The following is a 23,169-nucleotide window of genomic DNA, read 5'->3' on the forward strand; positions in this document are numbered from 1 at the left end:
TTAGCAGGACAAAAACTAGACTGCAGGGCCAATTAAGCAGTAATCTGGGACTTGTAACACTCCCTGCTTCAAGTGGCATCCCCAAATACTGCACTCCAGGAGTAAATGTGAACTAAAATAGAACAGTCAGCTTCAAATCACCTCAATAACTGGATTAAACTAAAATATTCTGGGTCACTAATGCACCTAGACACCTAGACAAGAGTAAATCCTCTCTGGAGGAAAAACAGCGTCATGCTGATCCTCAAAATATTTCTACAGTTCTTCATATTCAATTCTAGTATCAAGCTAAACAAAACCCAGGCATACTAGTAAACATCCCCAAATAGTAAGAGAAATAATAGTTAAAAGAAAGAGATATACAAGGATAAAGATGTTATCAGATAATGGTAGTTAAAATAATGCCTAATATCTTCAGAGAACTAAAAGCAAGATTTAGAATTTTGGCAGGGAACTAACAACTATACAAAAGAGCTGAAAAGAAAGTCTAGAACTAAAAAGTACAATAACTGAAATTAATGATACGATGGATTGCTTTCAAGGCAGATTACACATGGCTCAAGAGAGAATTAATGAACCAGAAAACAGATCACAAGAAAATATCCAAACTGAAGGACAAAGAGAAGAAAGTTTAGAAAATAGAGGAAACAGTGTAAAAGAAGAGAATAAAGAATAAACAATAAAATAAGTATATGGATAAATAAATTATAAATAAAATAGACTGCATAAAACATAATGCCTTTTGAATAAATGTGTGAATATACATACAAATATATGCATATGTATGTATGTATACATGCATGCATGCTTACATATATATGCATATACCTACATGCATGTATACCATATACATATGCATGTGTATATATGTTGAGTGTCTTCTGTGAGACTCTTATCCACTCTACTGGGTTGTCTCTGAACAAATTAAGGAAAATATCATGAAGATATTTTCAAAAATATTTAGGACTGAATGAAAAGGCTTACTAAAAAGGAGGAAGATGTAAATAAATAATATACTAAACAAAAAGTGAAACTAGCCAAAAGAATAACATATTTTTAAAAAATTAATGAAAGCACATCATAAACTACAAGTTAGTAAATCTGAAAACTTGATGAAATGAAAACAAATATTGAAGAAAGAGAACATTTTGAAATTTACCAAGGTGAAAGAAAACTTTAATAGACCAAAAGGTACTAAGGAAATTTAATCAATTATTGAAAAAAAAAAGTTTACAAGTGGCCATGTCTGGGCTGTTTTACAGATAAGGTCCACAAGAAACCCATACCCTCCAATTACTGGTAAAGCTAACCAATTAATGTTATAATGCTAGTACAGTCTTCATACCAGATTTGAAAAGGATAGACAGAGAAAAGGAGATTATGGGTTAATTTTATATATAAACAAAGATGCAAAAATACTAAACAAAAAAGTAATTAAACCCAACATGCTATAAATAACAATAGTAACAACAAAACATCATGATCAAGTAAGGTTTATACCAGGAAGGTAAAGTCTAGAAGAGAGAAGTCATATAACTAACTCAATAAACTTTAAAAAAGAGTTTGATAAAATCGAACAACTATCTATGATAAAAAGCTCTTAAGAAGAAAAAAAAAAAATTAGAGAGGGAGGGAGCCAAACCATAAGAGACTCTTAAAAACTGAGAATAAACTAAGGGTTGATGGGGGGGTGAGAGGGAGGGGAAAGTGGGTGATGGGCATCGAGGAGGGCACCTGTTGGGATGAGCACTGGGTGTTGTATGGAAACCGATTTGACAATAAATTTCATATTAAAAAATAATAAAGAAAACTAATAAAAATTTAAAGAAAATAAAAGTAGGAATGGAAGGGAATTCTTTTACTCTGATAAGGGAAATATATAGCAAGATTCATATTAATGGAGAAATTTTAGAAGAGTTCCTTTTACATTTAGAAACGAGATAAAGATCCTATTATTGACATAGAACACTGTATGTCCTGGACAATAGAAGACAAGCCCTAAACTAAATAAATTAAATAAATAAAAAAGAAATGAGTAAAATATGAGATTTATATACAAAAATTTGTAGTGTTCCTCTAACAGAAAATAAGATACCGCAACAGTAATAAAAACATTAATAAGTTTCCCTACATAAACCAACAATGAATGCAAAAGAAAAATCTATTCTTTAAAATTCTTTAAAGGTCACAAATAAGGTTACAACATTCTATTAAAGGTTATAAATAATGGAGGGATATACCATGTTTGATTGGTATATGATTGGAATGACTCATGCAGAAGTGGGAAGGAAGTAAGTTGTTCTAAATATAAGAACATGGAATCTAAAAACAACATGAGTAAAAAATAAACAGATGTAAATTTATACAATGTATGTAAAATTTATAAACAAAAACTATATTATATATTTTTTAAGATATATGGGTGTGTGTGCACACATACATACATTCCTAATATGAATTCTATTTCTTAGTCATATGTGTTTTTATATATATCCATATATTCTATTTTAAGAACAAACATTAAAGACCGAGGGAAGCTTATTATTGCTTTCACAAGTGCCTTAAATGGTAACTTAGGCTGGTCCTGAAAGACTTAATCTCTCTAAATACTTAGCTTAGTTTACTCAGGGTTAGAAGAGATGATGCTGGCATACTCACTAAGTTAGAATGATAATAAAAATCTTCCAAACACATTTACAGTGTAATATCATACCTCTGCTTGGGTATATTAATGCAATATCCCTTGATGGCTAATGGACACTGGGCACTCTGAGGTTCAGTCTTCTATTTGAGATGATGTACTACTCAGTAATTCGATTACCAGTAATGGGACTCAGCCATGAGAAGGAATCTGATTTCATCTCTGAGGTGGAAAGAAGCAAGCAACAGACAGATTCCAACACAAGTTGTGTTTTGTTTTCAAAGTAGATATTTTGATGAGGTATATGGGTCACCTGGCAGCTCCTATTCATCGCTCAATTTCTAATCTCCTTGCTGTGCCCATGCACAGCACAAATCAGACCATTCCCGTGCCTTGAGGGGTTCTCTGCTCTCTTAGAGGCCCAAATCACCTACCTCTGGCACAGAATTATAATCATTGCTTTCCAATACTTGACCAATGGTTCTTTAGAAAGAAAGATTAGGAGTCCTAAAGAAATTGTTCTGATCTTGAACAGTCTTTGAGCTTCTAAATGCTCTGAGAGTTAGCCCCTGGGGCACAGTGGAAGCCCTCTCCCCAATCTCTGTGCCCCACATTCTTAATCTTCTCCTTAGGGTGTGTCTCAGACTTTTTCTTAGACTTCCATGTATGTAACAGGGTAAGGATGGCTCTCAGAGACGGTAAAAGCAGCAGATGTCTCAGCATCCATTAGCAGCTATAAAACATGGTCAGAAGCATTTCATGCCCCAAATTTATGTTCTTAAACATCACTGATTACAACTTCTAGATCATTTTTGAGACTAGGTGAATCTATGATACTAAATAGTGCTGTTACTTATGTGAGTCATCCTGTATAAAAGAAAGAAATGTTATGATTTTTTAATTATTTCTTACATTATCCACTACTGTATTTGTTCACCTCATGTGATGTCATTGTTGTTAATTAGTGTTATTGTAACTTTGATTTCAGCTTACATCTGAGCAGAGTCTGGGCTAACTCTGGATTTAAGAGAATTAAAGGGCCTTTAAAAATAGTTAATTTATTTCCTGATGTCTAAGAGGAAATGTAGTGTTACAGCAGGGTGTAAAGACAGCTGTTTCATATGGGTCTGGAAAACAGTGCTCTTTGTTCTCTGTGAGAATTTAAATATAGTGATATCATGGGATGCTTGAAAGAAAGATTAGGAGTGGTATCACTCCTAGGAGTTTTCTGGGTGATTTGTCATTTCACAATGTGATATTTTGTCCAAATGTTGTCAGTTTTCAAGATTAAAGTAATCTTATTAAAAATAGCCTAACGTTCTTTGGTCAGATATACCCTCCCTATGTGATACTTATGGGAGTATCATATATTCCACATTCTGATGTTGGGCTACTCCATTCTGTTGTGATTTTCTCTTGATCTCATCCTACACTAGGCCAGTGGTTTTCAAAGTGTGGTTCCTTGGGCCAGCAGCATTGGTATCACATGAGAACTTGTAAAAATTCAAGTTCTCAGGCCCTACACCAGAACTATTGGATCAGAAGCTCTGGAGTTGGGAGTCCAGCAGTCTCCAGTTTGTGAGAGAAACTCCAGGTGATCTGATGCACGCTAGTTTGAGAGCCTTCTCCCTTGGTCAATTCTACCCTCAACATATAGCACCATGGATGTACTTTCATGGTAGCACCACATAAATTAGCCCAATTTTCTGATGCTAGGTCGTTGCATTTTGTTGTAATATTCCCTGTGGGTTTATAAGGCGAGTTCACACCCTGAAGTTACAATTTCTTCAGAATGAAATGGACAGGTCTATTCCATGAACTGTAGAAAGAGGCAGATCCTGGGATAGGCAATGGGGACCTGGAAATGAAACCACCTGCCCCATGCAGAGGGATCTTGTGAGACCATTGTCAGCAGAGGTGGTGGCATAGAGGCCCAAGGAGAAAGGGGCCTGTGTGACAGTTCTTGGGTCACTGTCAGAATAAACCTGAGAAAATAGTATAGAGGCCTAATTCAGGATGGGTGCTGCCGGCATGGTAATGTTGGCAGTAGAGATCAATGTTATACCTAGAGGCTGGTGAAACTCAAATATGCATTCACACCTGCTGGACTGCCTACTTATCACAACTTCCTTTACCCCTACTTTGCTGACCTATAATTCTAACTCAGTGCCTGGTTCTCCCCTATCTCACACTGTGCTGACCTTTCCCTTGGCCCTCACATTACAATATATAAAAATCAATGAGATTTGAAAGGCAGGACATACTGTTTCACAGTTAAGACAAGGATACTGCAAAAACACATCGTATTAATTCTCATTCTTCCTCCATTTTTCTTATGACACTATAAACCAACACCCATGAAGTAATCAGAAACTGAAGAAAGCATAAATCTCACCTAAGAATTTTGAGAGGGATAATAAGGCCTTACCCTTCGCTGGTAAGAATTTAGGAAAGTGAGGCAAATTTCAGTTAGAGTTCCAGTCAACCTATTTAGCCTCTTTGGCTTTTCTTTGAAAGTTATACATTTATGTTTTAGGGGTTTTTTTAATTTTTTTTTATTTTTATTAAAAAAAAAAATTTTTTTTAACGTTTATTTATTTTTGAGACAGAGGGAGACAGGGCGTGAACAGGGGAGGGGCAGAGAGAGAGGGAGACACAGAATCTGAAACAGTCTCCAGGCTCTGAGCTGTCAGCACAGAGCCCGACGCGGGGCTCGAACTCACAGACCATGAGATCATGACCTGAGCCGAAGTCGGACGCTTAACCGACTGAGCCACCCAGGCGCCCCTAGGGTTTTTTTTTTTAATGATGATTTATTTTTGAGAGACAGCGCACAAGCAGGGGAGGCGCAGAGAGAGAGGGAGATAGAGGATCTGAAGTGGAATCCATGCTGACAGCAGTGAGCCTGACACAGGGCTTGAACCCACAAACCTCAAGATCATGACCTGAGCAGAAGTTGGATGCTCAACCAGCTGACCCTACGTTTTACGTTTTTAAAAAGAGAACAATTTCTTCTGTTTATCTTGAAATGAGGTCTTTATGGAATTTTGTTAAGAATCCTAAGGAGTTCAGAAACAAAACCAAATAAACCAACAACAAAACAATGTAAATGAACAACATAGCCTCAAATACGTGTTCCGTCACTAGATTTTTATTCTAACTTCTTAATCTCCCATTCTCTTTAGATTCCAACAGACACTCCTAGACATTTCTTATGGGTTTTATATCCAGGCTGCCAAGATGAACATCTTATTTAAGACTTTCCTTGATTCTAATGCCAATCCAGTCATTTCAATCATTTCAGCTTTCCCTCAGGGAATATCCAGAGTGGAGTTGCCATTTAGGCACCAAGAGTAACAGCTCTGATTTAGCAGCCATTTAGGCACCATTTAGGCACCAAGAGTAACTCCACCAGAGTGGAGTTGCCATTTAGGCACCAAGAGTAACAGCGTGATTTAGCAGCTAAATCACAGGGGAACAGCTTGTGGTCCTTCCAAACATTTTCACAGAACATCTTTTATTATAACAAATTTAGCTTTCTTTGCATAACTGAAAGTGATTGCATTGGTTAATAGACCTTTTTGAGTTGTCCTTATGTAAAATTTGGACATGTCCCTAAATTTCTACATGGAGCAGGAACTATGTTATCAGAAGATTTTAGTGACAGATATACTGGATTATCAGTAAGGACAGCTGGCTTTGTTACTTAACTTCTCTAGGCCCCACTTCTTCATCCATAAAATGAATGAACTGAACTCTGATCTTAAATAATATTTAGTAGCCTTTAAAGTCTAGTCCAGACATAAATATTGTTGATGCTATAAAACTCAATTTGATCTGTTCTTTTGCATTACCTCACATTGTCTGGTTGAGTTTCTTTGCACAGAATAGTAATAAATGCTACTGGATGGCTCTTAGACTATGTTTCCAAAACTGTGTCCTGGCATTGCTTTCTTGAGACACCCACGCCTGACTTTGTATGACTCCACTCTTTCAGCAACGCACTTCTGGAACAAGAAGTACTCAGCTGGTGAAGGATGAGGCTGGACATCATCCTGAAATCAAATAGACTCATCTAAATAGCCTACGTCTATTGGCAAACCAGCCCAATTCCATAGTTCTCAAACTAAAATAAAAATCCATTTCACTTCCTTCTCTGGCTTGAAGTCCCGAGGCCAAGTACATCGGGATGAATAAGGCAAAACCAGAAAACAACTTCCATGAAAACTTGTTTCAAATAATTGCTTATTTTATGCCAGATGTTCTGTCATATACTTTAAATATTTTTTTATTCTCTTAACAACTCAGTGAAGTAAGTATTAGCATTCCTATTTTACAGGTGAAGACATAATCTCAGAGCAATTTGGTGACTTGTCAAAGATCATGCCCCTAGTAAATGATAGAATCGATTGGAACCCAGGTCAGTTTGGATGCTCTTTCCACTATATCATCCTGCTTCTCACATTTTAGATATTGACCAAGAAACATATAATATTAGAATACAGAAGCATAATAGCATAGACATTTGAGTAAAAAGAACATTATTCCATATAAATATGGCCTTTCCTTTCAGTACACCTAGATGTGGCCCACACAGCTGCCAAAGATTACTTAGCAGTCTCTAATTTCAACCCTTCCCTCTCCAGCTTATGTTTCTTGCTGGCAGAATAGTAGGATCTAGGAATAGAATCTCCTCAGTTGGGTGAATTTAAGCTGTTCCTCAGTGATGGTCACCACTTAACATTACCACAACAAAAAACACACCTCTTGAGTTGCTAGACAATCATTTACCCTAAATGCTAACGAAAAAAGATATTTTGGTTAGTTAGTTAGTTTAGTTATTTAGTTTAGTCCCTGGTTGTTGTTTTTTTTGGGGGGGGGATCAGACAGAGACAAAGAATGTAGTCACTTCAAAGCATTTTGTTGAACCAGTTACATTTCCTGGACATGTAGAATGATGATACTGATTGCTATGAGGTACCTCAGTTGACTGTAAAGATAATTTGCTCACACAAGAATTAATCTAGATCCAAGAGATAAAGACGTTATGGCTGCCAAATTCAGAGTCATCCAGGAGTGTAGAAGATAAGTGATAAGGAGAGAGGACAGAAACTTTTAAAGATACCAATGTCTAAGGGCTTAAACAAAAATTAAGAACAGAGAAGTAGGATAGGGCAAAGAGAGGTCTGACAATCAGATTTAGGATTAGGATGAATATTGGCACAGATGAATAATGGCACAGATGGTTAGAAATGCAGGAAGGGGGCACCTGGGTGGATTCATCGGTTAAACGTCCGACTTTCCCTGAGGTCATGATCTCGTGGTTCTTGAGTTCAACCCTGTGTCGGGCTCCGTGTGGACAGCTCAGAGCCTGGAGCTTGCTTCAGATTCTGTGCCTCCCTCTCTCTCTGCCCCTGCCTTGCTTGTGCTGTTTCTCCCTCTCTCAAAAATTAAACATAAATATTTTAAAAAGTTTAAAGAACATTAAAAAAAAGAAATGTAGGAAGGAGCTTTTTCTAGGGTAGGAACTACAGGAACTCAGTAAAACTGAATATGTTTTATAAGACTGAGAATATATATTGGAATATGTGTCACTCCAGTGACAAAATTTTCAGATATCCTTGGATCTCATTGCCATTTGGGCTGCTCAGAACAGATACCATACAGGCATTAAGGCCAGTTAAATTAAGCATAGTATAATTAAGTCCTAGTATGATGTATCTATAGTTTTAATTATTATAATATCTCATATTACATACCTCACAAACAAACACAATGCATACTTGCTTATTTTGCCATAACTTAAAAAGTTGATAAGTCAGATGGTAATATTGTCACATAACATGAATATTACCATTATGTTCCATTGTTCCTACTACTGCTTCTTGCATTAGTTCTTTGTCATTCATTCCTGTCCTCATTCATTCATCAAATACTTATGTCCAGAACTTACTCTGTGCCAGGAAATCTGCAAGATGCTAGAGGAAGAGAGAGGAGTATGAGAAAGGCCCCATCACCAAGGAATTCTGTTCAGTGGGATAAACAGACTCTCAAACCCCAAACCTCAGTACAGGGTGACAGTGGTGGGCCAGAGGCACATTTGAAGTCTGTCAGGACTTTAGGGAACATTACAAAGAAGCCCTAATGGCCCAGCTGAGTTGGAAACAATGAATTTGTGCCCGTATCAACTCAACTTGCTGCTAGAGAAAAATAACAAAATATATCAACGCAAGTAAAGAAGCAAAGAAATCGAGTGGATTTGCTAGAAACCTAGAGATTTGCAAGGTTGTAGCACAGGAGAAAAAAAGAGATTGAGAGATTTAGGGTGTTTTTCAATAAAGAGCTCAGTCTAAACTACCTAGGCAAGAAAGAAAGCTAAAAGTGATTGGGAGAGTTTGTAGATCTCAATGAGATTTTAAGGACAGGAATAGTGAATTAGGCATTTTGGCTCAATATATCACTTAGCCAATAATTAGGGTATACATATAACTTATTTCTCAGACTGGGTGAAGGGGAGCACAAGAGATGATTAACAATTACTCCAGGCAGCAGGTGTATACTGGGATGACCCTAGGAGGTGTAGCTGCCCTGTCAGTAACCTTGTGCTCGACACTGTACGAGGCACTGCAGATACGGTGGAAAACAAGGCAGAAATGGGACCTGACTTCATGGAATTTACATCATACATGAATGACAAACACTGAACTAGAAACTATAACTGTGTCTAGTGTTGCTAAAAAGACAGATGAAAGCGCCACAGGGTTTATTAGACAGGAAACGACGCCCTCTCAGAGGCTGGCAAAGGGTCTCCTCTGGAGAGGACGTCTAAGCTGAGACTGCAAAGGTGAGTAGGAATTTGAAGGTAAAGATATGAGCCTGTGTGTCCAGGCAGAGGGAAGAACATTTACTAAGGCCTTACGAGGGGAAAGAACATTACATTTGACTTCTAAATTCTAATATATACATTTTTTCAAATTCTTACGATCATTTTTCTCATTGTTTTCTTCCCTTATGGTTTATATTCCATCCTTCATCCCTTTGAACATTTTAAACATTCTCTGTAAATTTCTCATCCAGGTTATTCTACTCTTCCAAGCTGTGGTTCCTATTTCTTTCACCAGCTGACCTTCATGCATAGTTTGTTTTATAGCATGGTTTATAAATTTTAACCATGAGCTAGTCATTAGAAGACAGGTCTCTGTGAGGAAGTGGTTTACAGGCTGCTTTTGTTTTGCTTCAACTTGAGCAAATTGGCTCCCTTTTTAGGTTAATTTCTCAGCTTCAGTTTCCTCCACTTAGGCCATGTGATTTCAAATTCTCCATCTGTGAATGGCACGGACCTTGGCGTTTGATTTCTTACAGGTGATGTCCTCTCCTCTGTGATCCTGGGATACTATAAACCCTCTTCTTGTTGTTCTGGGTTGATGGGCAGAGTTCCCTTAGTCTTCATTTCAAAGTCAGTACAACCTTTTGTGATTCCCAGGTTTATCTAAATAGCTCAAACTTTCCTCTTAGGTCCCAGAACATGGAACCTTCTTCCAGGGGACTTCTTAGAACCAATTCCAGCTCTTAAGGCCCGTATCTGGTTGCAACAATTCTATGATGTGTGTGGGGCGTGAGGTTCTGCTTAGCACTCTGACTTGGAGTTCTGTCTTTAATTCTGATTTAATTCTGAGAACTCTTTCTTGGCTTCAAGCTCAGCAATATAAAGAAGTTTTAAGTGATATATATTTTCCATATTTAGAGCAGAAGAGTGAAGAATTCTTTCATATCAGCTCATGTTACAACATGATAAATTTGGGAAACTTTTAAAAAACATATTCATTCATTCAATAAATATTTATGGAGCATCTGTGATGTTCTAAGTATTACAGAACTGAAGGGTAGAGGGTAAAGGTAGAGGGGCATGAGTTAAGATTGAAGAGTGACATGAAGTATGAAAATCATGTTAATAATCTGGATTTTTTTTCAAAGCAAATGAGCAGCTACTGAAAAACTTTAAGATAGGTTTGCATTTTGAAAATGCAGAATAGAGAATGGATTAGAGCCCAAAAAAGAGTAGTGTGTGTCTGTGGGTGGGGGAAGTGTATGGTAGTCCAGCAGGAGATGATGGTGACTTGAACCAGGCAGGGAGGGTAGATAAAAGTGAATGAACTTAGGAGACTTTCAGTAGTGAATTTAGTTAATACTTGCATCCAGACTTAACTGGGGAAGGGATAGGGATGAGTCAAAGATTACTCCCAGGTGCTTGGCTTGAGTAGTTGTTAATACCATTTAATGAAATAACACAAGAAGGAACAAAGTTGATCCCAAGTTTGTTTTGGGGCATGTTGAGTTTAAGGCAGCAGACAGCCTGGTGGAGATACCAAGTAAGCTGCAGGCTATCTGGGTTGGGGCTCAGAGCATAAATCTGAGCTGAAAATAAAAAAGAAACTGAATTGGGGGTGCCTGGGTGGCTCAGTCAGTTAAGTGTCCAACTCTTGATTTTGGTTTAGGTCATGATCTCACAGTTCATGAGTTCAAGCCCTGCATCAGGCTCTGTGCTGATGGTGCAGAGCCTGCTTGGGATTCTCTCTGTCTCCCCTCTCCCTCTGCCCTTACCTGCTTGCTCTCTCTCTCAAAAATAAATAAATAAATAAAATTTAAAAAATAAAAAAAAAGAAAACTGAATTGTTTGGGGTAGATGAAATTTTCTGAAGAGAGACAGTAGAGTAGAAGAAAGAGGGCTTGTGATCTACCTTGAGGGATTCTACTCACTTGACAGTTGGGTAGAGGTAAAGAGGAGCCAAGAAAAGAACAGCTGGAGGGAAGTATTATATGAAGGATGACTTTTTTCCCCTTAAGAAGGAACAGACTTGAGAATATTTATTAGCTGATGGGAAGGACACCAAAGAAGTTATTACAGAAAGACATTTGCCAACATAAAATTTCTGACAAACTGGAAGAGGATGGGGATTCAGAGCAGAGGTAAAGGATTGGCCTTTGATGGGGGGACAGCACTATAACAAGAGGGGAAAAGGCAGGACAGATATAGATGCAGATAGGTTTGTAAATTGATTTTTGAAAGGTTGTGGTAGTTCTTCTTTGTGTTATTTTCTCTGTAAAGTAGAAGGTGAGTTCATCTGCTCAGTATAATGGGGTAGGTAGAAGGACAGAGGCTTGAGGAGAGAGAGTTTAAGACAGAATGGACCATAAAGACACAGTGGGATTTCCAGGCAACATTGACAGCTCAGAAATCTTCCAGTTCATATGATTTTTCTCTGCTAGTGTTCTTCATCCTGAGCATAAACATAGAGGTGGGTACCTGGCTTTGCCAGGCTTGGGACTTTGCCAGACAGGTGCTAGAAAAGGACAATGAGTCACAGTAAGTTAGAATATTGACATGAAAGTGGCTAGTTAAGATGATGGATTATGGAATACAGACTGGACAAGGGAGGAAACAATATAGGAGGGAGAAGACGAGAAGATAATAGAAGAGTGCTATGGTCTGAATGTTTGTATAACCCCAAAATTCATAGGTTAAAATCCTAACCCCCAAAGATATTGATATTAAGAAGTCAGACCGTAGCAGGTGCTCTTGTCATGAGGGTGGAATCCTCATGAATGGAATTAGTGCCCTTATAAAAGACGCTCCAGATAGATCCCTAGGGCCCTTCTGCCATGTGAGGACAGAGAGAGAAGGTGCTGTCTATGAACCCAGAAGACTGCTCATTCAACTTTGCTGGCACTCTGATCTCAGACTTCTAGCTTTCATAACTGTGAGAAATAGTTTTCTGTTGTTTATAATCTACCCAGTCTGTAGTATTCTGTTATAGCAGCCCAAACAAACTAAAACAAATGGTCAATGGACTGAAAGTTGCAAGTGAAGTAGTGATAGATCCAAGCAAGTCAGCCAAAATGATCAGAGTCTATAAACTAAAAATGTGAAGTTTGTAGAAGTGGTTTCAAAGGTGGAAGACTTTCCAGGGATGAGTTCCAGAGTCTTACTCTGGGAATGGTATCTATATTAGTCAAGATAATATAAACTATCCTGCATTAAAAGATTAGTGCCAATCTCAGATACAAATATCAAATAAAACAAAGCTTTATTTATCATGCATGCTGCTTTTTTGAAACGCTTCCAGGTTTCTATGACAGAGGATAAGACTACACCAAGTTCTTAAATGCCTTGGTCTAGAAGCAAAACATGTGACTTCAGTTCACAATCCTTTGTCCAGAAGTCATCATATGGCTTCATCTATTTGCAAAGGGGCTGGGAGACTTGAAGGAGTGCATGGATATTAAATGAGAAATTAATGTTTCTCCATGGCTGCTGAGATGGATGGAGGTGAAGGTGATTACAAATAAAGTCATTATGGAAGGGCGTCCTTGATGATTGTCAGAGTTGTAGGAGAAAGAAAAACTGAATGAGGTGCTATACCACTTAGTGAAAGGAAGTGTCATTGCAAGTTGGTAGATAAGAGCAATGAGAAGGAAGAGAGTTGAATGGTGAATCCAAACTTTTTAAGAAGAGAAGGATTTTGCCCTGGGTGGAAAAGCAAGTGTCTAGGAAAATGCATTTGGGAACAATAAAGAAATCTATCACTTCAGCAATAGGAATCCAGCTGTTCCACTAGACTGCAAGGGAATCAGGACTATTGCCCAATAAAGTCCTGTGGAGAGATAAGAATGGCCATATAGCCAGTCCTCATAAACACATATGGTTGTTTCTGTGATAGGAAATTACTTCTGACTATTAATTGATATTTTTTCGGGTATTTCTTTGTCTTTTTTGTTTAGCCCTAACTAGTTAGCTAGTTTTTGCTCATTGCCTCAGTGTGAGGATTGTAGCAAAGTGGAAAGCCAAGGGCCTTTAACACTACTCCTAAATTCTAGTCTACAAATGGCCCAAGCCATGAAAATAATGGAAAAGTGTGATGGGCAGAACAACAGCCCCCCACAACGTCCATGTCTTAACCCCTACAACTTGCAAATATGTTAGGTTATATGGAAAGGGGGAATTAAAATTACAGATGGACGATGGATGAATGGATAAAGCAGATGTAGTATATATATATATATATATATATATATATATATATATATATATATAATGGAGTATTACTTGGCAGTCAAAAAGAATGAAATCTTGCCATTTGCAACTACATGGATGGAACTAGAGGATATTATGGTAAGCGAAACTAGTCAGTCAGAAAAAGACAAATATCATATGACTTCCCTCATATGAGGACTGTAAGATACAAAACATGAACATAAGCAAAGGAAAGCAAAAAATAATATAAAAACAGGGAGGGGGACAAAAACATAAGAGACTCTTAAATATGGAGAACAAACAGAGGGTAACTGGTGGGGTTGTGGGAGAGGGCATGGGCTAAATGGGTAAGGGGCATTAAGGAATCTACTCCTGAAATCAGTGTTGCACTATATGCCAACTAACTTGGATTTAAGTTTAAAAAAAAAGATTACAGGTGGAATTAAGGAGACTTAAATCTATCCACAGGGTCTTTAAATGTGGAAGAGAGAAGCAGAGGAGTCAGTATCAGAGTTAGACAACACAAAAAGGCTTGACTGGCCATTGCTGGCTTTGAAGATTAAAGAGAGCTATGAACCAAGAAAGGTTAGTCATCTTTAGAAGATGGAAAAGGAAAAGAAATTCATTTTCCCTTAGAGTCCTCAGAGGGAGTACAGTCCTACTCACACCCTGCTTTTAGCCCAGGGAGACCTATTTTAGACTTGAACTCTAGAACTGTAAGATAAATTTCTATTGTTTTAAGCCACTAAATTTGTGGTGATATGTTACAATGGCAATAGCAAAACTAATACAAAAGCAAAGAAAAAGTTTTAAGAATTGGAAATTTAAGGAGGGAATTATCTGGGAAAAGGGAAGGGAGAACAACATCAGAGAAGAAGCAATGATAACATGGATATTTGTTAACAGCAGATAAAACAGCCTTGTACCCTGTTCTCTGGCCAACATACAGGCAGGCAGCTAACTCCCTGAAATGGGGTTATACATATGATCTGTGCTTTATACGTGGTGAAAGTGCAGGGAGACAGCAAGACCACTAAGCAGAATGGCTATGTGCTGTGATAGTCTGAAGGTGTCTTAATTGGCCTCATTAAGAGTTCTTATTTTGGCCAATAGTACTTTGCCCTCTTTTCTCCAGTGCTATATCCTAATATTCTTTTTGTTTAGTGTGGTAATTTTGTCAACCTGTCTAGACTGAACTAAATTTCTTGAGTTTTCCTTTATTGTAGGTTAGGGTGAGCAACAAAAGCCGTTCTTGTGGGGAAATACGGAGGGTGGCAGGAAAGCGGCAGCCATGTTGTAGTTCAACTATATTGTCACTTCTCTACTGGCTGGCTCTCTTTATTGGTGAGGCAGTGCCATAGTTGAAACTGGGTCACCCTCACCTAGATCCTCCTCAGCCTCCCTGAATCCTGAGGTGGGTGTTTAACTCCATGAAGAAAGAAGTGGCTTCTGCAGACCACCTACCCCATCAAGGTCAGAAGCAACAAGAACAAAGGTGTCAGACCACCTGTGAGGCTCCATCTCAAGCCGTAGGTTCTAGCTGGTTCTTGCTTTCTCCTACATCATATCTATCTTTTCTTCACAACTGCCTGCCTGTTGGACTTCAAGCTCCAACATGAGATAGGAAGACAATGGTTTACAGAAACTGCTTAACTAGTTCTCAAACTCCATAAGGTCAAATCCCTGTAATAAATCCCTTTGAATATGAGATAATGTACATGTATATATACACCCTGTTCCTCTGAATCCTTGAGTTTCCATCTTATTTGTTTCTGATGTTACCAAAAATTCTTTTCAATTTATGTGATTTGTAGGAATTATATTTAGTGCCTCTCATGGATTATTATCCATTATTATAAGTAATCATTTGTTTCTTACTTAAAGCTATCTATAAAATGCCTCTCCCTACTGCTCCTTCAACATCCCCCCCCCAAAGCCTTAAAAGGATCATTCAAAATACATAACTCAGATATAATGCTAATAAAGGAACCAGTCAGTGATCCATGAATAAATTATGAATAGTGACAGAAGGCAAGGCGATGTTTGTGATTCAGCTCAACAGACTTTGCTGGCAAGAAAACATCCTGTAATCAATCCTTTGATTCTGGAAAACAGAGTTCAAAATAAAAAATGAAGTAATCCTTTAAATACAGCCAGAAAACATAAAACAAACACTTGCAAACCTAGAATTCCACTCCTCTTGACCCCTTTAAAAAATACTTAAGCTACGTGGAAAGAGTGGGGGATTTGAGAGTCAGACAGGCCTGGGTTTCAATCATGGTCCTGGCATTCCATATTCTGTGGCTTTTAGCCAACAATTTAACTTTTAAGAAGCTCAGTTTTCTTACCTACAAAATGTCAGTAATAGTACCAGCCTCATAGGATTGCTGAAAAGATTAGAAATAATATGTAAAAGTTCTGGCACGTAAAAGGCACTTGGGGTGGGGGGTGCTACCTCCTATTACTAAACAGCTCAAATGGCACATGCATCCCCTTTGTTATCTCCTGGGTGCCTGGGTGGCTCAGTCAGTTAAGCATCTGACTCTTGATTTCAGCTCAGGTCATGATCTCACAGTTCGTGAGTTTGAGCCCCACATAGGTCTCTGCACTGACAGCATGGAGTCTGTTTGGGCTTCTCTCTGTCTCCTCTCTCTGCTTCTACCCCGCTCACACACTCTCTCTTTTTCCAAATAAATTTAAAAAACTTAAAAAAATTTTTTTAATTTATAAAAAATATATCTCTGAAAACGTCTTGGAAGATCCCTACAGATGGATGCAATATACTTTGGAATTGCTTTGGGACTCATCTCACCTTCCAGACCCAAGACCCACACCCACCAAACCTTTCCTACAGAGTCTAAGGTCACACTAAAGGATGTAGGAGTTCACCCTCTTCATAGCTGGGGGAGGATGGGAGCCCAGGCGGGAGCGTTGGAGAAGAGCATCAGAGAAAGCAATGCCCTAGTCCTTCAGCAGACAGCTGCTGCTTCCATAGCTGCACTGGGTGCTCCGTCGCACGACAGGAGACCACAAAAAGAGGTCAGGCCCTTCCTGGCCCAGTTTAGAGTGAGTGGGTGAGTAGATTGCTTTCCTCTCTGACTGCTTCCAACCGTTTTCCCACCTTCTTCTGTAGGTTCCCACGGTCAAACTACCAAGCCCAGGAATTCCCAAAGTGAAGATACACTGACAGCTGTGTTTGGAATCTATTTAACAGCATTTTAACAATTACACAGGGCCGAATCTGACCTTTAAATTACAGGAAACTTATCCCCAAAAGACTGAATGAAAAGGAAGAGATCACATAAATAAAAAATGTTCCCTAAATGAAATGAAATTATGGGTGAAGAAAGGAAAACATGCAAATAAAACATTATCCTATCACAGGCAATAGTTTAAAAAAACTCTGGGGCCAAGAATATAAATCTTTATTCTATAATACAAATCTTTATTCTATAATCTTAAACAGAATTCTCTTGTCCCCGACTTACACTATAAGGCATCCAAGACTATTTATTTTCTGATTCTTGCCACATGTATTACTACTATTTTAGCTTAGTAGAGTAGCGACTTCTTTTTTTAAACAGTAAACATTCATCTATTGCTCTGATAAGCCCATCTGTACTGTCTAAACACTTTTTACCTGTGGTTTAAAGTTTCTGTAGATGTGTGGCCCAAGAGAACACCACCTTTATGAATATAATGAATTATTATAGTCCTAAGAATGAAATATTGATAACATAGCATTTCTAGTACTTTTGCTTCTAGCAAAAAAGCCCAATATAAGTGAAATTTTATTCACAGAAGTTAGAATTAGACAACAGAACTCTGGTTTTAATAGCCAGTCCTCTCCTCTGATGAAATTCAAAAGTATGCCTAGATCAGATGAACAGTGTTCTTAAAAGGCTACTACTCTGGGTTGGCAAGGATTTGGGGTAAACAGTCACTTTTGAATATCCCTGTTGCACATCCAAATCAATACGTCTTTCTGAAGAAAGATGGAAAAAGGATTCAAATTCTTAAAGATGTATTTATTGAAAATGTGTCTCTTTTTTCTTTCATTATTTTTTAAATGTTTTTATTTATTTTCAGAGAGAGAGAGAGAGAGAGAGAGACAAGAGTGTGAGCAAGGGAGGGACAGAGAGAGAGGGAGACACTCAATCTGAAGAAGGCTCTAGGCTCTGAGCTGTCAGCACAGAGCCTGACACAGGGCTCAGACTTGTGAACTGTGAGATCATGACCTAAGCCGAAGTCAGACACTCAACCTACTGAGCCACCCACGTGCCCAAAAATGTGTCTCTTTTAAAATATATATTCTTTATATATTTATATATAATATATGTATTTACAAAAAAGACATCAAGGATATGTTTTGCAATGTTATTATGACAGAAATTTGAAAGAACCTAAATGTCCTACAATAGAATATTAACTAAATTGCCAAATATTAATATGACATGATGCTATATAATCATTCACAATAACGTACAAAAATATTTAGTGATGGGAAAATATTCACATTGTAGTCAGTTAATTCGTTTACTTACTGAGTATATAAGCCAAAATGTTAACAGTATTTATTCATAAATGAAAAGGTTACGAGTGATTTTTGGTTTTAACCTTGTGCTGTCTATATTTTATAAATTTTCCATGATGAATATGCATTACACTGCATTCAAATTCTGTTAGGTATTAAAAACTATTCTAGAAACTCAGAATTTTTAGCATATTTATATTTGTGTTTATTAAATTTATTTCATAGCTTATGCAAAATTACAAAAACAAATTTATGGAATTTATTTATATTTATGTTTGTATTTATTATTAGAATCATGAAATTTCATATTTGAAAGGGATCACAGGGATATCGTGAATTCTAGAGACAAGCTTTGGTCTCTAGAAATTTAAAAGACATAACTTACATCATTGAATAGACTTTTAAAATCACTAATATAAATTATGACCTCTTTAGTCCTTAAAATGGTTCCACTTGGGCCACTTCTGATTTTTTTTTTTAAATAAAAGGGGATAATCTCTCTACTAGTTTGATAAACTATCTTTTACTTTAAGAAACAGAGGAAACAGCTCTTTACTTTTGAAAGTAGGTCAGTTGTAACATATTTCAATACAGCTTAAAATTCTTTTGAATTACTGTCTAAACATCATGGTAGTAGGATTCCGGTGAAGTAACACACTTTCTAAAACAAATTTGTATATCAGATGTCAAACCGGAAATTCTGGTAATATTTTTTTAGTCTTCCAGAATTAAACTACAAATGAATTTCTGTTTCTGTCCCCAAATGTAAACACGTACCACTGATAGATTGCCTGATCTATATAGCATCAAAAAAAAATGTCTTTTTAAATGTAATACATAGTCGAACTTTCATGGGCATTGCCCATTCTTGGGAATACTAAGCAAAAATTCATTTCTCAAACTGTATAGGTGGTTCTTCTATTAATGTGGTGGCAACTAAGCAGTAAAAATACCAAAGTCTTTTCATAAAGGGCACACCTTCAACTTTTTTTAAAACTATCTACTTAGTGCCAGGTTTGTGCTAAGTGCTGAGGATAGATGCATCTGTAATAGGCCAGAGTTCCTGCCCTCAAGGAGCCTACAGAATAGAATGAATACCTGAAAATAAGCAGGCAATTAGATTACAGATTGCCAAACACTATTCTAAGAGAAGTACTCTTGCTAGGGGAGAAATCGGATAGGACGCTGGTAGAAACCACTTGCAGGACCTGTTTAGCTCACCTTTCCCTGAAAGCTGCCTTCTATCTTTGCACCACAGCCCTGTCTGTACTATGTACCAAAAAGTCCAGCCACAGATGAGGTATTCCTGGACTGAGAGGTACATACCTGACCCAGGCTGGAACTCATCCCAAGAGAAATCTGATCAGTTAGCTGTGGCAGTTGAATAAGTACAGTTATGTAAAATCAGGGGTTGTTGGGGGTGGTTGTTGGAGGCTACATACAAGTAGAGAAAAGAAGGCTACTCTGCTGGGGTTGGAAGAAGAAATGGAACTCAATCCACTTGGGAAGAATCCTCTTCCAAGGGGCTCACCATTGTGGCTAGCAAGTTGGTGCTGGTTTTTGTTAGGAGGCCTTAGTTCCTCTCCACAGGACTAGTTGAGGAATGACAGCTGGTTCCCTCGATCCAAGAGGCCAAGGCAGAAGACGTAATACTTTTCATAACCTTGTCTCTGAAGCCACATACCAGTGTTTTCACTGTTATTTGTGACCAGCCATCCTGCTTAACTGGACTAAGACTTTAAAATGGTAATGTTGGAAATGGCGGCAGCAGCTAGTGCTGCCATTGAGAGGGGCAATATCAATCTTTCTCAAAGGGATAGGCAGGTATGTATAAGGAGGAAAGGGCAGAAGGAGACTAAATGGGCCGTCATATGCCTGTTAAGAACTACTTTGTGCTAAGTAGTGTCATGATGGGGATGCCACATACATTGGGTCAAAGGATCAGAGACACTGCTCTCCAAGGTATGAGAAGTTCCTGATACACTCTTAGCTTTTGTATAAATGTACGGATTTGGGGGAGAGGTTTTAAGGCAGACTGAACCCCTTTAGAGTAGTCCTAAATAGAATCCTAGTTCTAAAATGTCCTAAATTTCAGAGTTTAAGACTAAGGACTTAATCCTAAAATTTAGGGTTCTGGGGAATCCTATTATTTTCTGGGAGTAACATTGACTTTTTTGGATGGCTATCTTCTAGCATAATGGACACAGTGTTCCCATCTCTTCATATGTACAGTCTCTATGTTTTCAGAACAAAACCATAGGATATAATTTGATAATGGGCAGGGTATTTGAAATTAGAACTGTCATTGAAATCCCTACTTTCTCTTAGATATATAAACCAGTTCTTTTATGTTCCGTGTATATAGCAAAATAACTATGGAGGAGTATAAGCAATTAATAGAATTTCAGGGTTCTTGAGGATGAGTGGCTTCTAAAGAAGCTAACTACATTTTTTAGGTGTTCATAGATCAAAAAAAACCTCCGCAAACAAAAAACAACCCTTCAGGATAGGGTTGAATTTTGTGTTTTGTTTTAATATCACACATTTAAAGAAATATACAACATTATATTTTCATTACAATTCTCAGAGGTGAAAAACATAATGTAGTTAATTAAATAAAATAAATTCTAAGAACCCCAGAGTCGATAGAGGTAAATGATCTCTAAGGACAGGAAAAAGAAAGAAAGAAAGACAAAGAAACAGAACAAAAGAACATTGCAGTGGGTTTTCTAAGTACATTGGAAATCAATTCAGATAACATCTGGGTACAAGAGAGGCTCTATGTAGTCTCAAACAGAAAATCAAAACAAAGGGCAGATATAAACTGTAAACTAGAACATGAAAGAGAATCAGATTTAGGGCACAATGTGACTATAGTGACCCCTGCTGGAGCCTTTTTTTTTTTTTTTTTTTTTTTTAACTGAAGAAGCCAAATGAGGGCTGTGTAAGGTTAAAAAGTTTTCATAGAATAATTGCATTTGGAAGCTAGGAGAGGCTTAGAGGATATGTAGCATTATCTCTTTAACTCATGACTGATGAAATAGACTTTGGTCCAGAGAGGTTAAACGACATGCTTTAGGTCACAGAATTGGGATTACCAGGAAATAGACATCTGCCGAGTTCTTGGGCCTGTTTACACAGATGGAGTTTTATGTCACAACAAATAAAAATGTCTATAACCCACAAAATGAAGAGGGCAAGCAAAACCTCAGGAACCTACACTGATTTTAAAATAAATTATACATTTGATTTGGTAAATGAGGACTCAACTTTACTAAAAAGAAAAATTTCTAATTGATATTAACATGACAGTTTTTTTTTCTTTCCTCTTTGGCCTGTCAGTTTATATAACTTCGTATCAGACTCAAGTTTATTTTTGGAGTGTTAAGTTGTTCTGTCCTCTACTAGGTCACCTGTGTTCCCCATCTCTGCTATTTTGATCTTTTTGAAATATTTCTTTGGGTTTGAGTATGCTTTTTATGTCCTTCCCATTTCTTTACCCCTAAGAAAACTCTTGATAATGTACTAAGAAAAAGGACAAAAGAAAAATAGCACAATGGTAGTGGTTCTTACACCAGGATTTTCTGGAAAGCCTGACTCTGATTCTTACCCTCTACTCAGTGCACTGGAGTCACCCATTCCAGCATACCCTTTGCTGCTTTAACTTTCTTCCATCAATCAACAGCTCTCTCCACTCCATAAATCAAGAGTTCCCCCAGGATATCATGACAATGGGATTTGTGCATTCATTCTCTTGTCACTCTACTAGAAGGTAAAATCCTGGTCCCTGCTTATACTCTTAGGCAGTTATGGAACCTTTGGCAAAGCCACTTTACTCCTTCTGCATTTCAATTGTGTCATCTTTAAAATGTATATAATCATATTAGCTATACTTCAAAGTGTTTCAGTGATAATAAAATAAAATATTTGAATGAGCTTTGAAAATGTAAAGAATTATGTGCAGGATATATTTGAGACATTATTTTTATTATTTCTTTGTAATTTATTTCCTCTACAACTATTCAAGCAGGTAGCCAGATTATTTTCTATTTCTTTACTTCTGGAATTTTTTTGCATGGAGAAATCTTAAGCTACTTGAGGTTAAAAATATTCTTCTTATCTTTTATAGAAAAGATTATATTAGGAGTTCTGGAGAAGGAAAGAAGAGGAGGGCGTCAAGTAAAGAGAACAAGATAGAATTAGAAGTTTGAAGACAGAACAAGATAGAAGTTTGTCCCAATATGACCAGATAGATTATAGAAGTTTGTTGATTTCATGACCAATGGGGACACAGTAGAGCCTACCCTGCACCTATGGAAGATGGCAAGGCCACAAGGTAGAAGACTTCATGATATATGTGTTAAAACCTGACTGTCCACTTTACCTGGCAGAGAGATAAACAGAAGTAGAGATCTACATTGATTCACAGATAAGTGGCTATTTGGACAAGGAGGCTAGAAAAAATAAGTCAGAGGCTTGAAGAAAACAGGACTGGTAGACTGGTTAAAAGGAGATCTGAAGAAGAGTTATATGGATGGGCTTCTCAGAGAGGGGAGAGTGAGGATATTGTGTCCCATATAAATGCTTAATAAAAGACATCCACTGACAAAAGATTTTCAATAATCAAGTAAACACTGTGACAAATCCTGTGGATATCAGTTAGCTGTCTTTCCCAGCCACCCTGGTGCTTGTATAATGGGCTCAGGAATATAGTGGTCCTGGCAACAGTGTGGGCTTAAGAACACAGACTTCACCACACCCTTCACCAAGCCTGATCTGGCTACTATCACTGATGAGTGCCTATCTCACCACCATCAGAGACTAAGTTTCTAAAATGGCACGAATCCCAGGATCTGCCAGCACCTGATGGCAGACGTATTACACTGAACCTATATTATCATAGAGGACAAGACACTTAACTTGGATATGGATTTGCCTTCTTTGCCTATAATGTTTCTGGTA

General features: G+C 37.6%; 1 long non-coding RNA gene across 1 annotated transcript in view; it reads left to right on the forward strand.

Moving 5' to 3' along the window:
* The window catches only part of LOC132671527 (uncharacterized), a 41,328-nt gene extending 18,387 nt beyond the window's left edge, over window positions 1-22,941 (forward strand). Inside the window, exons 2-3 of the long non-coding RNA XR_009607135.3 lie at window positions 14,142-14,258; window positions 22,337-22,941. This is a non-coding gene — a long non-coding RNA (uncharacterized LOC132671527). The remainder of the gene's footprint in view (window positions 1-14,141; window positions 14,259-22,336) is intronic.
* The last annotated feature ends 228 nt before the right edge of the window (window positions 22,942-23,169 follow it).

Source organism: Panthera onca, chromosome C1, assembly GCF_046562875.1.
Source record: "Panthera onca isolate mPanOnc1 chromosome C1, mPanOnc1 haplotype 2, whole genome shotgun sequence".
Lineage (NCBI taxonomy): Eukaryota > Metazoa > Chordata > Mammalia > Carnivora > Felidae > Panthera > Panthera onca.